Source organism: Sinohyriopsis cumingii, chromosome 15 (assembly GCF_028554795.1).
Source record: "Sinohyriopsis cumingii isolate HCF-2022 chromosome 15, ASM2855479v2, whole genome shotgun sequence".
Classification (NCBI taxonomy): Eukaryota; Metazoa; Mollusca; class Bivalvia; order Unionida; family Unionidae; genus Sinohyriopsis; species Sinohyriopsis cumingii.
Genome location: NC_142975.1, coordinates 47,433,361 through 47,457,197, shown reverse-complemented (window position 1 = coordinate 47,457,197; position 23,837 = coordinate 47,433,361). Strand labels below are relative to the sequence as shown.

At 35.9% G+C, this 23,837-nt stretch overlaps 1 protein-coding gene across 4 annotated transcripts in view; it reads right to left on the bottom strand.

Annotated features, from left to right (window-relative positions):
* LOC149781745 (kazrin-like) overlaps positions 1-23,837 on the bottom strand; it is a 196,186-nt gene that overhangs the window by 117,494 nt on the left and 54,855 nt on the right. Inside the window, exon 1 of one of the 4 annotated variants that reach the window (XM_089935869.1) lies at positions 13,631-13,733. The exons of the other annotated variants lie outside the window; for them this stretch is intronic. The gene's annotated coding sequence lies outside the window, so the exon portion shown is untranslated. Of the gene's footprint in view, positions 1-13,630; positions 13,734-23,837 lie in introns of those variants that run through there. 4 annotated transcript variants of the gene reach the window in all.

Genomic DNA, 23,837 nt, shown 5'->3' with positions numbered 1-23,837 from the left:
TTCAGCACATAAAATTTGATAAGAATTGACTAATTTTATTTCAGTAACATGACTTTTGTAAAAATTTGTTGTCCAGTGTAATTTGATTTCGTATTGTCACATATTCCGTTGTACTTTATTGATAAAACGGTCCGCCTCGTAGGCGGGAGGTCGTGCGTTCGATCCCAGGCCGAGTCATACCAAAGACTTACAAAAATGGTACTAACAGCTGCTGCCTCGCTTGGTGCTCGGCATTAAGAGGTTAGTGTTAGGACTGGTTGGCCTGGTGTCAGGATAATGTGACTGGGTGGGACATCATGCTACATGCCTGCGGCATGGTGCCCCAGTGCTAGACATCACTATAGACTGTCACACGTAGCGATATGACTGAAACATTGTTGAAGCTACGTTAAAAATCCAAATCACACACACACACACACACACACTGATAAAATGTCAGACTTTGTGGTTGCTACCTATACCAGGTGCTCAAGGGAGAGAACTGACAGGCATTTCCGGTTAAAGATGATACGAAGGGTTCGTTATAATACAACTCTGTTCCCACGAAACGAAGATAAGTACCAACATATTCTTGGCACATTCTATATTTAGATACATAAATAAAACCTCTCCTGCGTGAAACCCTCCTTGATCCACACGTTTTGGGGATTGTTCATGCCAATTTAATCTAAGCCGTATTAAATTCTTACCAATAACGTATAGTTTAAAAGAAAAGCCAAATGGTTTCCTTTGCGCAGGTTATGACGTAAAATGTTTCCGCTATTCATGCAATTATCCAATCAAACTGAAAAGAATGGGAGCCCCGTAAAGAGTAGTACCCTCTCTGTACAAGAATAGTAAGATGGTGGCACTCGGGCCGACTGAAGCGCCCTCTAGTTACGTTGTTATCGCTACAGCGTGGGTATGCGAGAAAGCTTGCCAGTGGCTTCCCGTGATTCTTCCCGGGGCATTCACAGGTTCTTCTTCCACCAGTTATACTAGCGTATTGTACAGCTAGCTTATCGTGTGCTGAAAAATGGCGTTAAACCTAGAAGAACACTACATGGTCATTAGAGTGTTTTGTTCTCTATACTCTGTACGGGCATTGTAGTGTTTTGTTCTCAATACACTATTTCTTATTCAGTAAATAAATCTGATGTAAATTTGATCCTGTAGCTTTTCATCTTTGAAAAACTGAAATGACACCGCCAATCCCACACAACTGGGAATGTCAATTTACTGCACTGGGTATGTAGATGCTTGAAAGAATAAATGGATGGATGGAGGGACGGACAGACAACTATATACAGCTTATTTTTACAGCTGAAACCTGGGGCCCCGAGTGGTCTCAAGCGATCGTCTTTACCGATCACTGCCATCTCACCTCTAACAGCGTGAGTTTGATTCTCTGGCTCGGCTATTATAGGTAAGTGAGAACAAAATTCCAGAAGCTTCCCGTGGGTCATTGGTTCATCACGAGGTTTTCCCTGGGTTTTCTCCACCAGTTTTACTGACCGCCATGTATAGACTATCATGTGCCGAAATGGGCGTTAAGCCCCAGACAACAATATTATAGCGATGATGATGATGATGATGATGATGTAAATCAATATAAACTATCTAATGATATTTCAGAAAAATTAACTATCATTTTTTAAAGTACTATTTGCTTGAGCTAATCACCTATTCCAAATGTTCACTTCTTTTACTACTGATTAATGAAGTTGGCTAGATCTCCAAACTGACCCAGCTGAAAATAAAAATCTTTCACCTCGTTTTATTTTCTAATTCAGTATTTTCAAATAATCCAGTGACGGTTAATAAACATCCCATATGTATTCGCGAATAGGTCCAGTCCAGATGTAAACAATAGAAACCCTTACGTTACGGCAGATCAGGGTTTATGTCTGTTCTACCGATTACACATAACAAACTGCACAGACCGTCTTGGAATGTGCAGTTTGCTGTTGATAGGATTCATAAGAGAGCATATACGGTATTTTGGGTATAAGATGAATGTTACTCTTGGTGGGGTAACTATTATGTAATACTATGTGTGTCCCACATTGTAAGGATATTTCAGTCAACTTTATCCTACAATGGAAACCAGGCACTCATTCAACATTAATCAAATCTTAGAAACACGGATTGCATTTATCGACAATATAACACAATGATTCAAACAGGGAATGCAAATATCTTGATCTTTCTTGTAACACCGGAATGAATGAATTCTGAGAGAACGAAAATCGCCAAGCCTCTTTCTTGTTTTGTGTGTGGCAAAAATGTACTACAGGGATCAAAGACTAATGTATTTAGTTTCTCATTTAATTTTTATATCTCCCAAACAAGAAAAAAATTGAAAGCCAGATCCTCCTGTTTAAAGTTGCTTATTTGTCGAAAATGAACGAATTTGTATATTAAATGGGTAATTGGGCTTACAATACCTTCAAGAACAGTTGAGAAAAGAGGGCACATACATATGTATGACTAAAACAATTTGAAAGATCTTTAATTAGTAAAGGAAACCTTTTATCCACGTATGAAACATACACAATATATTTGCAAACGTCAATATCCATGCGAAATTCTAGGCAACAAAGCCACGAAACCTCAGTAACGTTAACCTATAACGGAAACTCCAGTGTACGTAGGCGCAACGAGATAATCAGGTCGAAGCAAACTTCATTCTTTTTTTTTTATTTATTTGATATTGACTCCACAAACAAATCCAACCATAGCATAAACATTAAAGAAGGGTTGTTGTGTCATATAACGCGAAACTTGTTTTTAAGAAAACTAATTTTGTTTTACCGAAAATCTTTTTCTATAATTACATAACAAAAGCAATCTTGCGAGATATTGCATTAAGCAACCTAAATAAATGAATCCAGACCATCAGCGGGGGTAAAACAAACATTACATATAGTTCCCTAATAATGCCTTAAAACGTCAGATTCATTGCCATAAAAAAATATCGACAATGATAAAAAATTTGTCTAATTTATAGGATGATACAAAAATGTTTCAACCCATCTAATTTTGGCATGCCTCTTATTATTTTACATATATCGATAAAATGTTTGGCAAGAAGAACATATAAATAAAATGGCTTTTCAGGCATTCCTTTTGTATGTGTATCTCCCAAGATAACAGTTCGTTGGAAGCGGCACAACTACGTTCTTTGTTCCTAATCTGTTTGGACACCACACGCTACAATCTGTTTATTCCGGACCGCTTCAATGGCCTAGTGGTTTGAGCGTCCGTCCCGGATGCGGGAGGTCGTGGGTTCGAACCTCGGGCGAGTCACACCAAAGACTTACAAAAATGGTACTAACAGCTGCCTCGCTAGGCGCTCATCATTAAGAGGTTAGTGTTAGGACTGGTCGGCCTGGTGTCAGGGTGTCATGATGATGTGACTGGGTGGGACATCATGATACATGTCTGCGGCAATGCTAGACATCACTTTAAACTGCCACACTGCAGACATCGTAGCGATATGACTGGAAAATCGTTAAAGCTACGTTAAAAAAATTTAAACCACTGTTTATTCCGAATCTATCTAGACACCATACGCTAGAATCTGTTTATTCCGAATCTATCTGGACCCAGTGTGTCATCTCAATCTACATGATATTTATTCCGAATCCAGTGGGACACTTCACTCCAGAATCTGTTTATCACAATACATTCCCAAAACAAATACAATTTCAGGGAATTATTTACAAATGTACTTTCGTCAACATCAGAGAATTTTATGTTCCATAAAAAATTAAACCGGAACCAGTATAATTTTGATATTTTTGTTACTGAAGAAACTTTAGCATATATTTCATGCTACAAATCTATACTATGCCATTTCTTTTCACAACTTGGTTTAAAATCCGTTGTCAAAAGTGATTTGTAAAACACTCTACGCCCTTTATTGCAGAGAGATAACATTTCTAAATGAAAGGAATAAATGGTCTGGTCGGTGTTTTTGTATCAAACTGTGACAGTCTACGTAAGAATGTTACACCCTGAATTATAACTTGAAAGGCAAGAAAATTCGCATTAAGATCATATTTATCTTTAAAACTACCAAAATCAATAGCATTTCCGGATCTGTAAGTATATCACCAATACAAATAACATTATGTTCAAACCATTTCTTCTAGAAACTTGTATATGGTATTTTAAAATCAGGTGGCTGTAGAGATTGCGCTATTTTAGCAGCGTGGTCTGCTTTATAATTACCTTTAAACCGACATGACCGAGTACTATGCAGCTTACTGTATTGTAAACGGTACACACCTCCGTGTGTATAATGAGAAGGTTAGCAAATAATGGGTTCTCCAACTTCCTCTTGAGGAGTGACTGAAGTCTGTTAAAATAGTTTTAATTTAATATGTTTCTGGGCATACTGCCCTGATTTCTGCTGAAAATATTGATGCACCATCTGGAAAACAAGTTTTGTAGTGTGATTTCCGCTAATGAAGGCTGCAACGGCCTTTTCACCACCCATTGAGTCGCAAATGTTAATTCGTTTGTAGTTCTTAAATTTGGAGAGAAGCTCCTTATCAAAGAGATAAAAAAGAGAAGAAAAAAATAAATACGGATTTGTCTCGGATTTTTGTTTTTCATGCAGGGTAAAGGTACTGTGGGTTGCTTTAGAAGCCAAGAAGGTGTCACATAAATAAAAGAATTTTGGATTTTTGAAAGGTCAATTTTACATATTTACGCTGGAAGATATTCTAATACCAATGTTAAGAATGACATTTAGTTTATTTTCGTATAAAGTGATGTATCTACGCTGGAAAACAGACACACAAATAGGGTCTAAAGGATTGGATCTCAGTTTTAGGTCATATTGTAAAGATAATATTTTTATGCCATGCGATAGGGGTGGCTTGTTCGCTTCAGCCTAAAGTCTTTACACTGGAGATGTCCTAAACAATCCCAAGGCGAGTCGTGTTGCCTCATGGTGCACTGGGTCAAGCATTTTAAATTAAGATCTTCTCGTGGAATCTCGGTTCAGTCGGGATCTAATAATGGCTCTATATACGCTAGGAAGACAGTGCGCTACTAATTTAATAAATCAAGGGACCTTCATGAATTTAACTTTCCATTTCTTAATTTTGGAATGAAGATGAGTTGTCTGTGGAAAACAATACCTAAAAGCAATGTTTCCTCTATAACTAGTATAGATGATCCGTCAAACGGCAGTTTGAGATCATCATTTTAAATTCGTGGCTGACAGAAATGCGTACGGACTGTTTTTGATTTTGAGAATTTAAAACCAGCGGCAGTTGTCCAATTTTGAGTCTTGCTTATATTTTGTTGTAATTGTCTTTCAATTGTATGTATGTGTTTGGGTCGTTAATATCTAAGAAAATCATTGACACACAAGGAGCCATCAACACCAGGTTGTCAAAGGCTTGGTGATGTTATTAATTCTGATGTTAAAAAACGTAACGGATAAAATATTGCCCTCAGGTACACACATCTCCTGTTAGCAAATATCAGAGAGGACAGAGCCTACTTGTACCCTGAATTTCTTATCTGAAAGACAGTTCGGTATAAAACTGACGTAGATGGCATTTATGACCCAGATCATGCAGGGCATTCATTATTCCTTTCTTCTATGTTGTGTCATAAGTCTTTTTCATGTCCACCCCCCCCCCCAGCTACTAAATGTGACTTCTTAATGAAAGCATTGCGAACGAATGTTTCAAATCTAGCCAGATGATCGTTAGTACCACAGCCGTATCGGAAGCCACATTGGAAACGAGGTAATAATTATCAAATTATTATAAATATCCCAAGCACAAACGTCCCAAAACTGATCACCAGATTCTGCTGTCGCATTTATTTAAAATATTAATTATTAATATTTTAACAGTAGTTAATGGTGTTACTCATTACTCTTAGAAAGCTGTCAAAAGTTCACATGCAGTACAATATGTTTTTCTCCCAGGTGTTAAATCCAAACTGTAATTTTGCACCTGGAACTGGCAATATGAAACTCAAAATACCTGTTCTGCCTGAATGACACCTGAATACAAAATATGTATAAAGCAGTAAAACTGAATACACTGAACACTGTTTTCCAACTGAAATACCTACAACTAAAAGTTTTGAATGACTGCGTTCATCTCTAACATGCACCAATCAAGTGTACAAAATCAAAAGCAACTGCCGATATGTTTGATTTTAAAAAATCACAATGAGTAGCTTAGAATTAGTATTAAAATTCATGTATCTGTAAATGCGGATTTGATGGCACAGTCAGTATTAAAATGAATGTATCTGTAAATGCAGATTTGATGACACGGTCAGTATTAAAATGGATGTATCTGTAAATGCGGATATGACCGGACAGTCAGTATTAAAATGCATGTATCTGTAAATGGGGATTTGACCGGACAGTCAGTATTAAAATGCATGTATCTGTAAATGAGGATTGACGGTACACTCGGTATTAAAATGCACATATCTGTAAATGCGGATCTGACGGGACAGTCAGTATTAAAATGCATGTATCTGTAAATGCGGATTTGACGGGACAGTCAGTATTAAAATGCATGTATTTGTAAATGCGGATTTGACGGGACAGTCAGTATTAAAATGCATGTATCTGTAAATGCGGATTTGACGGGACAGTCAGTATTAAAATGCATGTATCTGTAAATGCGGATTTGATGGCGCAGCCAGTATTAAAATGCATATATCTGTAAATGCGGATCTGACGACACTCTCGGTATTAAAATGCATGTATCTGTAAATGAGGATTGACGGTACACTCAGTATTAAAATGCATATATCTGTAAATGCGGATCTGACGGCACACTCGGTATTAAAATGCATATATCTGTAAATGCGGATCTGACGACACTCTCGGTATTAAAATGCATGTATCTGTAAATGCGGAATTGATGGCGCAGTCAGTATTAAAATGCATGTATCTGTAAATGCGGATTTGACGGGACAGTATTAAAATGCATGTATCTGTAAATGCGGATTTGACGGGACAGTCAGTATTAAAATGCATGTATCTGTAAATGCGGATTTGACCGGACAGTCAGTATTAAAATGCACGTATCTGTAAATGCGGACCTGACGGCACAGTCAGTATTAAAATGCATGCATCTGTAAATGCGGATCTGACAGCACAGTCAGTATTAAAATGCATGTATCTGTAAATGCGGATTGACGACACACTCAGTATTAAAATGCATGTATCTGTAAAAGCGGATTTGTCGGCACACTCAGTATTAAAATGTATGTATCTGTAAATGTGTATTTGACGGCACACTCAGTATTAAAATGCATGTATCTGAATTTGCGGATTTGACGGCACAGTCAGTATCCAAATGCGTGTATCTGTGTATCTGTACATGCGGATTTGACGGCACACTCAGTATTAAAATACATGTATTTGCAAATGCGGATTTGACGGAACGCTCAGTATTTAATAGCATGTGTCTGAATGGCCGGATTTGACGGCACACTCAGTATTAAAGTACATGTATATTTCCATCGGATTTGCCGGCACGCTCAGTATTAAAATGCAAGGATCTGTACGTGCGGGGTTTGACGACACGTTCAGCAAATCTTGGCTATGAAATGTGGCGATTAAAAAAAAATAAAGCATACAAAATAAGTTAAGGAAAATAAAACTAAAATCCTCAGAATGCGATGGCACATAAACACATCTCAGGGTGAATCGTTGCATCCATCACTCACCTCTTATGACATACGGGACAACCATATGCCATAATCTAGATCACGGGTACGATAGGGTATTTAGTATTTTGTTTCAATCATGAAAATTCCCTAATTACCTAAATGATTTTAAAATAGTTTGAAAATCAAACATAACTCATTTATATATGTTGTGACCATGATAAGCAGTGACATTAAAAGTATGTTTTATGCAACTTATGATTATCTTTTTGCTCCCAATTCCTAATCTCTGGATACGTCAATATAACCAAATACAACTGTATACCCAATTCCTACTCTCATGATACTTCAATATAACTAAATACAACTGTACAAATTCAATTCCTACTCTCAGGATACTTCAGTATAACCAAATACAACTGTACAAATTCAATTCCTATAACCAACTACAACTGCACATCCAATTCCTACTCTCAGGATACTTCAATATAACCAACTACAACTGTACACCCAATTCCTACTCTCAGGATACTTCAATATAACCAATTACAACTGTACACCCAATTCCTACTCTCAGGATACTTCAATATAACCAACTAAAACTGTACCAATTCAATTACTACTCTCTAGATAATTCAATATAAACAACAACAACTGAACATATTAAATTCCTACTCCCAGGATACTTCACTATAACCAAATACAACTGTACCAATTTAATTCCATGTCTCAGGATACTTCAATATAACCTAATACAACTGTACGCCCAATTCATCCTCTCAGGCTATTTCAAAATAACCAAATACAACTGTGCTAATTCAATTCCTACTCTCAGGATACTTCAACATAACCAACTACAACTGTACACTCAATTCCTACTCTCAGGATACTTCAATACCAACTACAACTGTACACCCTAGTCTTACGCTCAGGATACTTCAATATAACTAACTACAACTGTACACCCAATTCAAACTCTCATGATACTTCAACAAAACCAACTACAACTGTACACCCTAGTCCTACGCACAGGATACTTCAATATAACCAACTACAAGTGCATACCCAATTCCTACTTTCAGGATACTTCAATATAACCAATTACAACTGTACACCCAATTACTCTAAGGATACTTCAATATAACCAACTACAACTCTATACCCAATTCATACATTTCAGTATATTTCATTGTAACCAACTACAACTGCACACCCAATTCCTACTCTCTGGATACTTCAAAATAACCAACTAAAACTCTACCAATTCAATTACTACTCTCTGGATACTTCAATATAAACAAATACAACTGTACACATACAATTCCTACTTCCAGGATAATTCAATATAACCAAATACAACTGTACCAATTCAATTCCTACTCTCAGGATACTTCAGTATAATCTAATACAACTGTACACCCAATTCATCCTCTAAGGATATCTCAATATAACCAAATACAACTGTACTAATTAAATCCCTACTCTCATGATACTTTAACATAACCAACTACAACTGTACACCCTATTCCTGCTCTCAGGAGATCTCAATATAACCAACTACAACTGCACAAATTCAATGTCTACTCTCATGATACTTCAATATAACCAAATACACCTGTACAAATTCAATTCCTACTTCCAGGATACTTCAATATAACCAAATACACCTGCACAAATTCAATTCATACTCTTTGGATACTTCAGTATAACCAAATAAAACTGTACAAACTCAATTTAGTTTTATTATAAAGAATACCATGTTCCTAGAGTAATATTTCGCATACACGTACCACCCCACATACATTTCTAGTTCTCCCATTGCAAATTTTACATGGCTTTTTAAAGACTTCATATGCACCACTAAAACAGCAATCTTATTGTTGTATGCTAAAGGTGACACAAATATGTGCATTACACATCATACCATAATCCTCAACAAATTTACATCGTCTAATAATACTGGCATCATATCCTGTCTCATCACCTAAAATCTCATGAGCTCAAGGTGAATTAAAACTGTTCTACTATCTTCCACAACTGTGACCTAGCTTGAACTAAAGTATCCATCAATACCTATATTGTGTGAAATAAAACAAGTTTGTTCTGACAGAGTGACTCTTAAATTCTGAACTTCATTAGATGATTTGGTTGGGGCCAGTCGTACTATTATTCAACTATCTACTTGCTGGAAGACACGTTATGTATTAATTTTGTAGATGTCTTTGCTGTTGTCAGCATGACACGTAGCTAGTTGAGTTGGTGAATGTGTTTAAGCACCGTATTTAGTCTAGGGTCAGAGCTAGAATACATTGATTTGATGTCTCTGGTGTGGGCATGGTTTATTTTTTAATGAGGTTACGTTCGGTAAAGATTAAGCAAATGCATCAAGGTGAGATGAATTTGGTTCTAAGTATTAAAAATGACAACGGTTGACATGTTACAGAAACAGCCTTTGTAATCGCTGAAATACGTTGAAACTCTGCAAAGAACCTCAATAGGAAAGACCTTATTTTAGAAGTTAAATAAACCTAAAATATTGATAGGCTATGTAATAATGAGAGTTCATTTAATCGATAGTCGATTGTATTAGCATTAGAGTGCCTGTGAGTCCATACTTAGTCCAGAGAGTGATTAATAGTCCAAACGGCAGGGACATGATGGCGTTGAGTAATCATTCCTATAAATCGATTAGTGACGCTAAATAGTCCAGTTAGAAAATTATATTCTGTACTATGTATGGATGGAACTGAGCTAAACTTTATATGGTGTGAAATGCCAAGGCGGCGACCTGAAAACCGTATTAGCAGTTAGTGTCCGTTTGAAATACGATTGACGATATATGAAGTAACGAGAAAGAAGATAATATTCTAACCAAGTAGAATGACCTAATAATACATTTAAGTTGCATATTTATCAATTTTAATAAGGAGATAGTTCCACACAACGCCACAAGAACTCAGCGGGTGAGGTAGAAGTAAGACGATCAATATTGCAATTGAAGAAGCTGGATTAGACAGGGAAGTTTTTGTAGGCTGCAGCAAAAAGGGAGTTAGAGGGATTAATCAACCCCAACATACTACAGGGCTTAAGTCTGGAATGACCCGCAACCAAGTCATCGCGTTATGCAATCATGCTGGACAACTGGGTTCGAAAAGTCTCACTCGATAATACGGTGAAATGTGTCATATATGTGTAAATGGAACTGCTAATTACATTTTCTAACTAACGTTTGGTATTATTTTCTAGTAAAAGTGTATCCTTAATCGTCCTGCACAATTTAATTTTATTTCTCTAATTGATTAAATTGTTATATTTTATATACGGGGACTAGTGGAGTTATATATTATATCTCTGCTCAGATCACGATTATTCAACCAGTCAGTCAATTTCATGTTTTTACCATCCAATAGATCCAGGCAATAACACCGAGGTCGTTCATACTGTAAATAAAGACAACCACCTACAAGACCACCACATAGTTTCTGAGGCTTTACCCCTCAGAAAGCAAGAACGATTTCAGCAAATGATCTTTAAGGTAACTTCTAAGCTGGCTCATGTGATCATTGGTAAACTTCAGTCTTCGCTGCTTACATTTAATTAGACCACCACAGTAAATAAAGCTGTTTCAGCTATATACAGTGTGAAAGATGCAATTCACTCGGGAGAACTTGAAGTGCCCCGAACAATGATCTAGGACATCAATTTTCTATACAGATCTCTATCTGAAACATATCAACTATTGAGGGCAGCAAGAACCGTTCCACTTTAAAGTTTAACCGTGTTCAACGCATCTCTTGAATTTCTTTTAACAAATAAGTTGCATTTGATTAGTTTTTAACAGCACTGTATCAAACCAAGCAAACGGAATCTTTTCCCATGAACATACAAAGGCCACTGACATGCCTGACTTAAATGGATATCAAACCCGAGACCCTTGGATCAGGAGTCAGATGCTGTACAAATAAGTTGTGGTGGCTGAAAATTATATATTTGCTAACTTTGTTTCACATTTACTAACCACTACATAGAGAAAAGGGACTCTCTCTCTCTCTCTCTCTCTCTCTCTCTCTCTCTCTCTCTCTCTCTCTCTCTCTCTCTCTCTCTCTCATATATAATCTTCCACCAATCACGTACATGGGAGATTCGCCACACTCTCCTAATCTTGGGACTGGAACCTGGATTATATTAACCTATATCATCATATATCCACAAACGTTATCATCGGAGATGACGTATGTTAATGGACATAAGAATCTAGAGATATATAAGTCTAATGTTAGAGATATCTAAGTCTAATTTTTTTTTAAAACAAACTGGCTAGTACAGCCGGGGCCGATACTGTGTTTGAACCATAAATCTTTACAACCATATGTGCTGGCAATTATCCTGCGTACAATTTTGTACAGCGTCTGAAATAGTTGGTTCTTTATTGTTACCCCCTTTTAAATATTGCACCCCCACCGCCCACATCGATCCGCTGTAGCATCAAGACTAATTGATAACGACTTTAAAGGCTAATCAATTATGTCCTGATGTTGACCAGAAGCAGTACACAACAGCACCAGATGTTGACCAGTGTACACGCACCAACACCAGAACTCAGTTATGATTTATGTCTTAAATAAAAGATAAACAGAGCGATAGTGACACAAAGTATGTTTTGTTTTCAAAAACAGCGTAGCGATGCAAGCGAATGACGAACGTGAGCAACACCGAAAATTAAATAACACTGTAATGTTCTAGCATGAACCTCTCCACACCAGCCCCTTTATACATCCAAAAATGTTGCTACTGGGAAACCGCGCATCTAAGGTAAATGCCCACCGGAGTTGATCTTCCAATGTAAGCCAACAGCTGCACGACATGCGATTTTTGCTAAGAATTAATACTGGTATTTTATATCAATATTGTATGTAATAAAAGTAAGCATGCCATGCATACTAACCAGTTGGAGACAAACTATCAGTCATTTAAATGTTTAGCAACAAGTGGTTCATTCTAACGTTAGGATCATTTCAAATTAATATATTTTTTCAAACGTTCAAGTAAACTTACTTTCATGGGTTGACTTGGACAATTCCCCCTTCTACTCCTCCTGGCCATGACATAGTGGTTATAACCCTGTTATGCATAATTAATTTATATTGTGTGCCTGACTGTGATAGAGGGTAAAGTTCTGGACTACCTGATTTTAGTAATTTCTTTTTAAATATGTTTACTTCGATCTGAGTCCAAGGCCTAACCTTATTTAGAGGTTATAATGTTCTAGAAACGAACTTGTTTGCAATTTGATAGAATATTCCAATTAAAATGATCCCCGTCGTGTGCATTTTGCTGTCTTATATGAAGTGAAATAATATATAATGAGGTCAACAAAATTATTCATTCCTGTCTTAAGCTCGGTCTGTGAAATCATTTACTGTTGTTTTCAGATATAATTTGAGATGAATCATTTACATTATTTATTGGAATTACACAGTGCTCTACGGCATTTAGGATTAAGACCCTACCTTGGAATTATTATGAATTCATTCAAAGACATTCTGGATTATATCATTGTGATACATCACGACTATTGGTACATATATCATATCGTCCTAAAATTACAGAATGTATACAATTTTGGTTTCCAAGTATTCGCAAATGTTACTGCAACTGATATTTTCTTCTTGATCGATGCTACCACCCACCCCCTACTGCGAGTCAAAGAAAGGCCCTAAAATCATAGCGTTCAAGCAAGCGTTTACCACATGGATAACCTGTGTAAAATGTTTAGTGAATTTATTCCACAAAGGTGTAGTATAGTTACATAAAGACAGATGGACGGACAGATAAAGTATATGACAATATATAGCCTAGGAATTATATCATCGTGAAAAGCTAGCACAATCTATATACCGAGTAAATTTACATACACGTATAACTAATTACAAATCAAGAAAAGATTAATACATGAAAGGCTAGCACACCGAGTAGAGTTCCATACCTGTAGAGCTAAGTACAAGTGAAGAAAAACTGATCCAAACTGTTTCACTTTCGAGTCAGCCTTCTTTGAATCTGGATCTTTAATGAATTGTATCTTCAGGTGGTTGCTGATGCTAGAGCCATGTCTGAGACTGAGTAGCTGAGCTGCTGAAATCAGCGCCGCTTACATTTCCACTCCAATACACATTCCAAGCAGATAAGTGGTAGGTTAAAAGGTGCTTTTATCATTTTGTGCTATTTCTGCATTTCTTTAGTTACTTTCCTTTTGAATAAAGAGATCGGTATTCTGTACTTTCATCTTTCATCGAGGATAATGTGTAGATTACATATACCATTAACCTGTCTATCAATGGTGGTCTTGATAGTAAAATTGCATAATGGAAATAATATCCTGCATACATTGCCACAGCAGCAAATAAATGAGTTCTAAGTATACCATAATATTTTCGGAAGAAACAAAATACGAACATTGCAATTTTATGAATAATAAAATATATATCATATTTATTAGGAATCATGCTATTTAATATTTCGCAACATTTGTCAGAAGGTAGATTGATCGAACGAAAAAGTGGGGATTTCAAAAACCATACTAGTTGCTCCAGTTTCGTCTTCTTGAAACACGCTGATTTTTTGCAAGAACAACAGATTGTTCCATAAAGTTTATAAATTTACGAATAACTGGCAATTTTTACAACCTTTTCCCCACATTTATATAATTTTTAAAATGATACTTACATGTGAAATGCAGCAGAATTAAAACAACAAAAACTTAATCGATCTCACAAATGGATCAGTTAGAGAAGAGTCCAAGCAATCAAAGATCAGTATAACTTTATATGTTATCGTGCACTTTGTTACGTTCTTCTCAGTTGAATATCTAACACCAAGTAAGTTTGCATGAACAAGCATGGGACAAAACGTATTCTGTCAGCAGCGATTGTCCACAAAAATAGCTGAATGAGAGTATTTAAACATCACATTTGCATAGCATGAAGAACCCCTCTTATCAGCACAAAAGAGAAAATGAAAAACGCATGTTTTCAGCATCATAAAGATACCATAATTCTTTCGCACCAGTAAACCCGTGCTGACGATTTACGGTAGGTCGAGCGGACGATTTACGACAGGTCCTAATCTCTAAAACTTCCCTAAGACCTCGTATACTTTTCGTTGGCTTTATTGTCTTCTTTTACAAAACCGTTATTGGCATTGATAACAATGTGTGAAGATTTTCTTCTTATTTATAAAAAGGGGACTAAAATTTCAACTTCGTACTTGATCAATCCCCCCCCCCCCTTTCACAGTTGATAGCGTAATGTAGTTAAAACCTTTTTTTTTGAGCTGCGCAGTCAGTGTTGATTTTATAAAAGCTGACTAAGTTTATTCACTGTCATCTTTTCAATTGCTGGCCAAATTTTAACTCGTTTCGCTTTTAAGCTATAATGTTAATTTAATTGGTTTAGTGTTCAAAGACACATCAACACAAGCTGTCCCTTTCATTGTCAAGGCAACTTAAGTCAAGTGCCTTTCCCACGAATACACAACGGTAGCCGACACATATTCATTCGATGGTGCAATTCGAACCCGCATCCTTTCAGCCGCAAGGTTGGCATGCTAGCTACTCTTCCACTGCAGTTCCTCTCTCCAGCAGTCGCCTCTTACTCCATATGACTGACCGCATCGGCCCTGTTCTACTAGCAGCCCATGCCCGCAAGGGGAGATAATTTTGAACCTTAAACGGAAAGCAATTCCTCAGTAGATGACGGGAGACATATGGGGGCAATTTTTTGCCATGCAGTACGTCGCGTCAAGATGTTCTAGCTTTGAAGATCTTTTATATATATATATATATATATATATATATATATATATATATATATATATATATATATATATATATATATATATATATATATATATTAATATATTAAAATTACTTACTTGGCATGAAACAATAGAATTTCAAAGATATATAAACTAAATGTATCCCTGCGTCAAATCTGACCCTTGGGACTTTACATTTGGGGTATATCCTTTCGATGTTGGTCAGGCAAAGAGGGAGGGGGACAAGGGATTAGCTGTTTCTCAAACACTCCAGTCAGTGTATAATTTCTATATATCAGTCAACTGATGAAATCGTTGATTTTGTTAGGGAAGATTTTCGGCTTGATAAGGGAGGGGGCAATCTCCATAATTTTTAAAGACCTGAGGTTTGCCTTTACGGTTAATTAAATATATCAATATACATTACTATTAGCGCTGAATGACTTAGTTTACACAATATCAGGTTTAAAATAAAGTGGTTTACAATTTCTCTCAAGCAAGTGTTTTGTGGAACGCAGGGGTCAACCCTGTGAATGGTGTTAAGCACGCAAGGTCCTACTATATCAATTACATACTTTAGGTATTACTAAAACTGTACCAAAGTTTTAGCTGAGTAGAGTGACTGATGCATAGACGATACATACACGTTTTAGTACATACAACCTGTATAAGACGATATATCAAAAGTGAAGTGGAAATATTGTGTTATCACTTGTTGCAAAGTCACGAGTGACAATACAAAATGTTTCCATTCAACGAACGAAATATTTACTTTCGTCGATATATTTAAATGCAATGCCGTGCTTTTTTCTCTTCGGCGTGCCAGTGCGATCAACGGTTGCGTTACTACATCGATAAAAAGAAGTTCCAAAAATGTTACCATAAGTTTAGAACAGTTAATTTTTGCACATTTAATTCCTGCATATAATACTTCAAATTGTTTATTTTGTCACTTTTCAGGAATAATTTCATGCGAAAATGAAGAGTTAAATTTTGTTAACATTTTTGCGCGAATTGATACATTGAATACTGCCGGGGTGTGAGTATCACGGAAACATGGCAGAGCGGACGTATCCAATAGACTTTCATGCATAACATCTTTAATATATATAATTTAAAAAAAGATTTTAAAGATGGTGGTAATACCTATGATAGAGATTCTGGTTCTTTTCTCATTTTTCTGTCTGCAATAAAACTGCATTAGCAATCTTGCAGTCTAATTATGTAGCAGATGCTGCGCCCAACATTCGATTGTCACATAATTTCGGTTGCACCAAAACCTCATTAATAGCCTATTTCTCCGTCGTTTTCAAACAGATTATGGTTGTGAGAAGAGTTAAAAATCGCCATTTGAACAACTGCGTTACTAATTTATTTTAGAGTTTTCCCTAAACACTTGTAACGATTTTCGTAATGTGTACCATGCACTGCATGGGTGTCGCTAAAAGTCGACCCCAAAAATAGGACATGTAAGTTCAGTCACGGACAATTTGCACGATTATGTGGAAAACTATTTTGTTATAACGTTAATACAAGACGGCTATTTTTATTGCTTGGATTTTTATTTTTATTTTATTTTATGGTTTGTGTGGACATTTGTATGCCACCTCCTCATTAATTACATACAAATATACTACAAACTTGACACATTTTATGTTCATCCTGTTGGGGATGGGGGAGAGATAAAAAGAATAGGTCTACATAGAGAAATGCAAGTCTGAATAACATACCTGAGGACAGACATATCTCCTACATGTGAAACAAGGCAGTTCATATGCAGTATAATTTTTCTCCCTCATTATAAAATATATAATAAACTTGATTTATATGCCTTTAAACCACTTTAGGACAAACTCGTTAAATCATTGACAACAATGCTGACCTCCCATCTCTGCGGGAAAGTGATAGCTACTATATATAGTATATTTGCTTATAAGCCTGGTCCAATGGCAAACAACACAGACCCTGATATGCCCTCGAATAATAAGTAGAAAGACCAGGGACTATGTTGTTTTGCTCTACTGGTTATTCCCAACAAACTGCATGCAACCAGATCTCCCGACACATTATGTGAAGGTAGGTCTGGTACTATGCAGTTGCATCCGGCTTCTACGAGAGTTATAAAGATCCCGAATGACGTCATCAAGTCATATTTGTGGTATTCTGCCAGATTTACTGTTGAGTTTATATGGTGTTTGGAAGTTGAAATAAATTCACTGAATCTCAAGATACTGTTATAATACATACATACATACATACATACATACATACATACATACATACAAGCATGCATACATACATACATACATAAACAGAACGCAAATCAGGCTTTCTGCTAGTAATTATATTGTCATTAATAAGCTGATTTTGCTTCGCTGTGTCTCGTTCAAAATGGTCAGTTTTGGAGAAACTACCATAGGGCCCATTAACAGGTATAATGGGTAGAATATCGATTGCAAGTGACCTTATCTCACCATTTTTGGGCATTTAAAAAAGGTGTGTGTGTGTGTGTGTGTGTGTGTGTGTGTGTGATTTGGATTTTTAATGTAGCTTTAACAATTTTTTCAGTCATAACGCTACGATATCTGCAGTGTGGCAGTTTAAAGTGATGTCTAGCACCTGCCATCATGCCGCAGACATGTAGCATGATGTCTCACCCAGTCACATTATCCTGACACCAGGCCGACCAGTCCTAACACTAACCTCTTAATGCTGAGCGCGAAGCGAGGTAGCTGATAGTACCATTTTTATAAGTCCTTAGTATGACTCGGCCGGGTTTTGAACCCGCGAGCTCCGCATCCGAAGCGGATGTTCTAACCACTCCCCTACCGGAGCGGTGCCTCAAACAGGAAAAAAAAAAAGGGCATAAATTGTACTGGGATGAATGAGTTCTATCATTTAACATCGGTGGCTAGACAACTAGATTTATCTAAGATCTTTACCTATAGCTACAATACAACTGTTTAACCCTCATGAATAACGGAAAGTACATATCAAATAATATACAGCTGTTTAACCCTCATGAATAACGGAAAGTACATATCAAATAATATACAGCTGTTTAACCCTCATGAATAACGGAAAGTACATATCAAATAATAGTTTCACCCCCATTAGTAAAGAACATTATATGTTACATGTGGAGTGATAATGTAACTTGCATCAACTAATATTTTTGTTTCTTTTATTTTTTTACTGATTGCTGCACAAACAAGTCATATGCTTAATGATTTGCTACACAATAAAGTCGTATGCTGTCAAGTGCTTATGTGCCGTGTTATGGGGGCGGGAAAATTATTTACATAAGGGGAAAAATTCAGTCTTTCGTTTCTTGTAACTTGAGACATATCAAACAGTAAATGAAATCCTGGTATATAATAATGTGTAAGTACTGTGCGTATGCATGTACTATTCGTATAAATTATCATCGAAAAGTACTAAACATGTACATGTACTACCCATATAAATAATCAGTGACACGTACTATGCGTGTTAAGTGTACTACCCATATAAATAATCAGTGATATGTACTATGCATGTAAATGTACTACCCATATAAATAATCAGTGACACGTACTATGCGTGTTAAGTGTACTACCCATATAAATAATCAGTGATATGTACTATGCATGTAAATGTACTACCCACATAAATAATCAGTGATACGTACTATGCGTGTTACTTGTACTACCCATATAAATAATCAGTGATATGTACTATGCATGTAAATGTACTACCCATATAAATAATCAGAGAAACGTACTATGCATGTAAATGTACTACCCATATAAATAATCAGTAATACGTACTATGCGTGTTAAGTGTACTACTCATATAAATAATCAGTGATACGTACTATGCATGTAAATGTACTATCCATATAAATAATCAGTGATACGTACTATGCATGTAAATGTACTACCCATATAAATAATCAGTGATACGTACTATACATGTACATGTACTACACATGTAAAAAATCAGTGATACGTACTATACATGTACATGTACTACCTATATAAATAATCAGTGATACGTACTATACATGTACATGTACTACACATACAAAAAAATCAGTGATACGTACTATGCATGTATATGTACTACCCATATAAATAATCTGTGATGCGTACTATGCATGTATATGTACTACCCATATAAAAAATCTGTGATACGTACTATACATGTACATGTACTACACATATAAAAAATCAGTGATACGTACTATGCATGTACATGTACTACACATATAAAAAATCAGTGATACGTACTATGCATGTACATGTACTACCCATATAAATAATCAGTGATACGTACTATACATGTACATGTACTACCCATATAAATAATCAGTGATATGTACTATACATGTACATGTACTACACATATAAAAAAAATCAGTGATACGTACTATGCATGTACATGTACTACCCATATAAATAATCTGTGATGCGTACTATACATGTACATGTACTACCCATATAAATAATCAGTGATACGTACTATACATGTACATGTACTACACACATAAAAAAATCAGTGATACGTACTATGCATGTACATGTACTACACATATAAAAAATCTGTGATACGTACTATGCATGTACATGTACTACCCATATTGTCTGTATTTTACCATATGCAATTTATGTTGAGGTATTTGTGTATACACATATTAGGTACACAGAATTTAACAGCAATTAACAGCCAATTTGTTTGTTTAATAAATTTCAAAAACTGTAATATAATACAATGTTTCCAGTACCAAAAACATTAAAGGACAACACAAAATAAATATAACTTTTATGGATTGTGGTAAAAGAAAATTAGAGGATACGAAATTAATGACAACACGGTATTCAATATTTTACTCCAAAAAGCAACATATTTAAGACAGAGGGTTCCGCGTAACTTCAGGTGTAAAATGTTGAAATGTGTCCCCCAAAAAATTAACAACTTAATTTATTATTGTCTATTTTTTTATTTAAGGCTCCAGCTCTGCACCAAAAACTATATAATACATGGATTATGGCTGTAAAGAAACTGGTGGTGAAGTCACATATACTCTAACGTCATAATATAAATTTATTGTGTGTGCATGTTCTATTTTTTTCCTGAGGTAAACAAAAGAACAAGCATTCGCTATGTTTGTAGAATCAAAAGAACGACTGTTTAGAAACACCTGTCAACATTTCTTCATGTAGGGATGCACAACAATTTCTTTCTGAGGAAATCGGGCTTGAAGACAGCCATCTGTCACTTTCTGCAGGCGAACCAGGTACAGTGGTATAATGAGAGAATACGTGATTTGGCCGACACCAGTAGAAAACCTGCAGCATACGTTTTCAACGGACAAATTATAATTATATAGATTTTTGCTTAAAGAAATCGTTTATTAACATCTTTGAAAGTGCAATAAGCTTCTCCCGTTGTAACTGCAAGGAGTAAAGGTCCAAACGTTTAAAGATTAAATAATGAGACATATTTTTATTCGCATTTCAACCAAACAAAAAACACCCCACTTCTTTAAATGCATTATATCTAGTGTACCTAATTTTAACAGTTGCAATTATGAAGTAATTCAAAAAACGTCAAATATTCTTCATTAACCTATCTTAGCAACAATTAGTAGTAACTTTGTATATTTCACAAATGCAGGTGTCCCAGAAAGCAAAATATATTTTTTATATTTTACCAGAAATTTAAAAGACTGTCGTAGTCTTAACACAGTGTAAAACAAATATAAAATTAGAATTTAAAATCAAAAGCTTTAAAATCCATTATATCTTGCGATAAAATGCTTTATATTAACAATTGATATGATTTTGCCATCCATATTATTGTATACAATGAAATTTCACATTTTATTTACAATGTACATACTCTTTACAGTGTTTTATTTTCTGTAAAGTGGACTTCAAAATCTCTTATTAAAAAAAGATGAAAAAAAATCCAATATGCATTATCGTTCGAATAACTGCTTACACAAAAATTGAGATTAACCATCAGTATGAAATTTCAGTGGCAAATCCTTATTTTGTAGAGAGTCTGAAAATAAGGTTTTACATCTCTGAACGTGATTGAAACGGACCTTGTAAATATCTAGCCTTAACGATATAGTTCTTTACCATTTGGCAAAGCATGTATGAAGTAAAGCTACCACAATCGAATAAAAATATGTATATTTACATCTTAAAAAATAGTTATAAAAAATATATTACAGTTCCCGTCTGCAAATATTTGATGAGATCAACAAAATTTCGTTTTATATTTCGCAAAAGCCCCACAATCCCACCACCCTAGTATCCAAGTCATTTCTTGATATGCCTGTAGCCCAACCACTCCTTGGGCGTGCACACCAACTTGTATCGATTGTTCTACTAAAAGTGAACATGTCAATATTCACTATAGGTTCTTAAGTGGTGCACTTCAAGCTTCTGATTGCATCAATAAATTCACCTGGATCAAAGAGGCTTTATTTATTGCGTACCTTGACCCGATTTGCCATGGGCAGGATATGCTCCGAGTCATGGCACAAGAAAGCCAAACTTTACATTGGCTGTGACATACCAATGGCAGGTGCCCTTGTAACTTGTCAGTGATAATGAATGGCTGCATCTGTGTTGTGCATACGAAAGATATCGCAAATAGAATATTTAAACAAACAAGGTTGCTAGGATAAACAAAAGAAGATCCAAATGGACCCGATTTCTGGCATACACTGTTCCAAAGGGAAATGTAGAAATAAAGCAGGTGCCATGGCTTGAAACAGACATATTTCAGGATATTCTCCAGTAATCTGGTATAACTTCCTCGTTTCTAATTTAGAGTAACTTCAGCTGGGCCGTATGTAGTACTAGTTTATGCATGGATGACACCGTTCTTGATGGTGGAACTCTACATTTCACCTTGGTCTGATATGAAAGGCGGTTTTGGAGAATAAGTCGTTCTATGAAAGTGTAGTTAAAGCCAAAAATTATCAGTAACAATAGCTATATATAATGGGAGATAAATACCATTTGTAAGTTTTTGGGAAGGTTTCTGCGGAAGCCACGCCATTGCTATTGGAGATACATAGGTCATAATTTTGAAAGAGCACGCCATACGACACATTCAAGCCAAATTTTGTTAAAATCCCCCGGGCGCTCAAAGAAGATGTTGAAACTAGGTTATGCATGTGTTTGCTATGGAAGCCACGCGATTGCCAGGAGTGACAGGTCCGACATAATATAGATGACGCGTGTCCTAAGGAACACCCCTACCAAGTTTAATCACAATTTGCTCAGCCGCTAAAGTCGAAAATATTTTCCATCTGGTTGCTATGGAAGCCACGCCGTTGGCATGGGTGCCATTCATGACAAAACTTAAACAGAATATGTCCTACGAAACATTTCTCGCCCGAATGATAGAAACTGGTTCATCCTTTCAAAAGATTTTGAAAATGCTTTTTCCGTTTTTATATGGTTGCTATGAGAAGCTAAAGTTGTTGCTAACCCATAAACAATTTAAATATGACAAATTGGATCGAAATTGGCTCTGTCATACTAGAAAAGTCGAAAATATATTCCACTCGGTTGCCAGTGAAGCCACAATGTTACAAGGGTAACCAGAAATTGATAAAAGCATGTACTTGGAAACAGAACTTCCAAGTTTGCCCAAATCTTGCAAGGCCATTATGGAGATGTTAAAAATAGTTTTTTTCCATATGGTTGCTTTGAAATCCAAATCATTGGGGAAACCACCCAAGACGCACATATGCTTGGATCGAGTGAAATATTGGGAGACTAAAGTTTATAAAAAGGAGTTTTCATGGTAATTTCAACTGTTTACAGTTTATGTTCATCGATTTTATGTATTCACGCAGCAAATATGAGTAACAATTTATTTTTTAATTAAAGAAAGCATTTGAAAATAAGAATAATAAAATATTTCTTTATACCTTATAACTTTTATATACATATATTTTACTGCATAAAATTGTTTCTGCAGGACATTGTTTCTCCATGATGTGCCATTGCGATCAATGGCTACATTACTACATCGATTAAAAAATGTTCCCAAATTTTGCAATAGTTTCAGGACATCCGTCTATTCAAATTTAGCTTTTTTATATAATGCTTCAAACTGTATATTCTGTCTCAATCGTGACGGTTTTCATACAATAATTATTTATGTTAACACATTTCTTACATGGACAGATGCAGTCATGTGCGTAAGTATCCCTCCCCCCCCCCCCCCCCGCGGCCCCTGCAATGGGTATGGAGGGGGGAGCATTCAATAAGGGGACCCAAAATCCAGAGTTTTACAGGGCGGAGGAGGCATTTCTGAATTTCGTTGCGACAAGGACACGGAACGCACTTATCCGACAGACTTCAGAGCTT